Source organism: Alosa alosa, chromosome 4 (assembly GCF_017589495.1).
Source record: "Alosa alosa isolate M-15738 ecotype Scorff River chromosome 4, AALO_Geno_1.1, whole genome shotgun sequence".
NCBI classification, from domain to species: domain Eukaryota; kingdom Metazoa; phylum Chordata; class Actinopteri; order Clupeiformes; family Clupeidae; genus Alosa; species Alosa alosa.
Genome location: NC_063192.1, coordinates 32,147,501 through 32,150,000, shown reverse-complemented (window position 1 = coordinate 32,150,000; position 2,500 = coordinate 32,147,501). Strand labels below are relative to the sequence as shown.

Genomic DNA, 2,500 nt, shown 5'->3' with positions numbered 1-2,500 from the left:
CATCAAGACCAGACTCGACTGTCAGGCAGCAGAGATGGAAAACCCAGATAGGAAACAAACAAACACACAGACAAACAAACTAACAAATGGAGCTGGGACAAGTTGGGGCTGGGGGGGGAGGGCTCTGATAGCCATGCCTCATTGGCAGCCTGAGCTGGGGGACACGGGTGGCTGCCATGCTATTTCCGCCAGACACGGCTTTCCGAAAGGGAGAGGAAAAATTCCAGAATGCCTGGGGTATTCGCTGGACTGACGGAATTCTTTTGAAGTACCCCGGTTCGTTTGGTATGCTGTCAGTTTCGCAAGGCCTGTTTGGGGAATGGAGGGCTTTAACCAACTAAAAAGTAGTGTCTATCATTCTAAATAAATGTGTTTCATAAATTGTAGCTTTTTATTTGAAGTAATTGTCATTCAGTCATGGGCTATTGGCTGTTTGTTGTGCAACACACTCTACAGGGCTAGGAACTCTTACTAGTTTGCTCTCTTCTTATAGTTGATCATCACCAGTTCAACATTTTGTGTCATAAAACTATAGTGATTTTAGTGGTCCTATCTGGAATAGTCAGAGCTTGACTGATTGATGTCTGATTAAAAAAAAAACAAATCTGGGGACATGTTGAGTGTTTTTAGTCAGCTCTGTTTTCAGTTGTTTTTTATTACACTGCAACTGAGGAGAAGGTACCCTCCATCATCATTGACTTGATGTAGGCTACAGCTTACAGGATGGTTATAAGTGAAGGAGGTAGCTAGAATGCCGAAATTCAAACTTTGCTGCCTTTTTCTCTACAGCATTTCTGTATAAACAGGTCACTGATATTGGCAGGAGGCTAGTTTGTTATTCTAAACAGTCATGATTTCTTCTTCTAGATGGTTGGTGGAACATGGGAAAATTCTTCATGGGAGGCCACAATAATAAATATATTAATAGGCCCATATGCACACAATAAATTAAACTGCTGCTTAAAAAGAACTCAGGGATAGAATTCTTGATGAGATCTATTGTGCATTAACCTTGCCAAGTAGCTGTTTGTTTAACTAGAGCTATTTGCAATGCTTGTTACTCTAAAATAGTTGATGAAAAGGGGCTAATTTTTATCTGTGGGGTGGGAAGTTAGACCCCCCAAGTGATAGCTGTGCCCCCCTAACCATAATTGTCTGGTGACGTCCCTGGCAATGATGCATGCCCACATGCCACCTTTTGTCTTTCACAAACCCGGCTCTCTGTTCTCCCCCCGCAATCTGCTGCCCGGTCTATTTCCAGAGCCGTCCTCCTGCTCGTCAACATCGCCCTGCTCCTGAGGGGGACGGGGGTGGGGGGTTGGGAAGGACATGCTCTCCTGTGTTGGAGGGCAGAGCTCTGGTCTTCTACCCCCCTCTCATTACCCTTGGCAACTTTGGCACCCCGTGCTGGGTGAAAAATGAGGGGCACCACCAGGCATCGGCAACGGAACTCGGGGGTCGGCGATACTCTTGTTCTCGCTAATGAGGCTGGCGCGTTTGGCGCGGGCCGTTGGGATGAGAGGGGCGGCTTGTGTATGGAGGCTAGGGGGGGTGTGACGCACGTCCGTCCCCTGTCCTGTGCGTGTGTGTGCAGCCGTGTCTGCGGGACTGAGAGTGGGGAGCCGAGTGAGAGCTGGGGGAGTCCCTGGGGGCCACTCGTCGCATGCTTAACAGCGAATGCTTGTACTTCCCAAGGAGCTTAGCACGCCCAACACGGCCCTGCTTTCCTGTGCGTGGCGAGAGCATGGTGTGTGTGTGTGTGTGTGTGTGTGTGCATGTTTGATTGATTTGCTCATATCGAAGCAATATGCCTCCTAATGAACGAGAGGAAGCGGGCGAGTGGTTAATTAGCATCGTCCCAGGCTTCAGCACGGATCTGGAGCTCATTAGTCCAGGTAGCAGTCATTATCTTGCGCTTGCGTGCGTCCGACTATGTGCAAGATACTGTCTGTCACCCTTAACACGCGCCTATCAGACGTGGCGTAATTAAGCGTTTTAATCAACCCCTTAACCCTGGCATATGTGTGGAACCAGCAGTATCATCAGATGTGACTCCAGAAACCTGAGGGAGCTGAAAATGTTGCCTAGTGAAAACATTTCCACCAATTAAGTGGTTAGGCCCCATATTTGACGTCTCGTTCAGCTCAACTAAACAAAGTAATTACAGTATGCATATGTCGCTCATGCTCTACTGGCTGTTGCTTTGGCAGACACGGGGGGAGATGTAAAGGAAGACTATATGTTCACTATATGTATAAGCAGTAGGTGTTGGAGTGCCTCAGAGTGACTGGCCCTCCTGCAGAGCGCTTTTCTGGCGGGAGCTTTTGGTGGGATGTAGGTGCCTTTGGCTTTAGCAGGTGGCCATCTTCCTATAAGAATCCCACAGATAATCCCTCATCTGAGGGATAAGATCCCGTGCTGTCTTTTTCTCTCCTCTCCTCTCCTCTCCTCTCCTCTTCTCTCATCTCTCATCTCTTCTTCTTTTTGCTTCTGCTGCTTC

General features: G+C 48.2%; 1 protein-coding gene across 1 annotated transcript in view; it reads left to right on the top strand.

Moving 5' to 3' along the window:
• LOC125293744 (plexin-A1-like) overlaps window positions 1–2,500 on the top strand; it is a 165,445-nt gene that overhangs the window by 26,251 nt on the left and 136,694 nt on the right.